The sequence below is a fragment of the Sinocyclocheilus anshuiensis genome, unplaced genomic scaffold (assembly GCF_001515605.1).
Source record: "Sinocyclocheilus anshuiensis isolate Anshui unplaced genomic scaffold, SAMN03320099.WGS_v1.1 scaffold697, whole genome shotgun sequence".
NCBI classification, from domain to species: Eukaryota; Metazoa; Chordata; class Actinopteri; order Cypriniformes; family Cyprinidae; genus Sinocyclocheilus; species Sinocyclocheilus anshuiensis.
The window spans coordinates 827,336-828,001 of NW_015538036.1; the positions used below are offsets into that span (position 1 = coordinate 827,336).

The following is a 666-nucleotide window of genomic DNA, read 5'->3' on the forward strand; positions in this document are numbered from 1 at the left end:
GAGCTCTCGGATTTCATCAAAAATATCTTAATTTGTGTTCCGAAGATGAACGAAGGTTTTACGGGCTTGGGATGACATGAGGGTGAGTAATTAATGACAGAATTTTCATTTTTGGGCGAATTAACCCTTTAAAGGTCACATATTTGACACCTTTCTGGAGTTTTAGTCTTGATGTCCTTAAGAATATATATTTGCGATATAAGTACCAAAAACCATCTCAATATATTTTTACAGCTCCTCTCTCAGGAGCTCTGCTGAGAACAGGTCGATTTTGGCCTGTCTAATTAATATTCACGGACCTCTCTTCTGATTGGCCTGTTGTTTTCTGAGTGACGCACGGCCAGGCCAACCACAGGTAACTAGGGTCAGCGATGCTGTAGCCTGCTGTGGATTGGTGATACTCAGAAGTAAGGTCAATAGAAACACTGGTAACGATGGTCACTGCTGAGGGAAATGTTGTCCGGCCTTACATGTTTGAGCCGAGAGCCGAACTCGAATCGGTGACGACAGGAGACAACCAACCACCTCCTCAAACGCGCTTACAACAGGATGTAGGATGTTGGTAACTCATGTTTTTTTTCAAACACCGAAAGCAGTAAATACAAACCTGACCAGCTGACAAAATGCACAAACTTGTACAAATGCGAATGGGTGACATGAATGGCA

At 42.9% G+C, this 666-nt stretch overlaps 1 protein-coding gene across 2 annotated transcripts in view; it reads left to right on the top strand.

The window, feature by feature from the left end:
* Positions 1–666, top strand: part of LOC107680600 (disabled homolog 2-like) — a 29,213-nt gene that overhangs the window by 16,330 nt on the left and 12,217 nt on the right. The window lies entirely within an intron of this gene.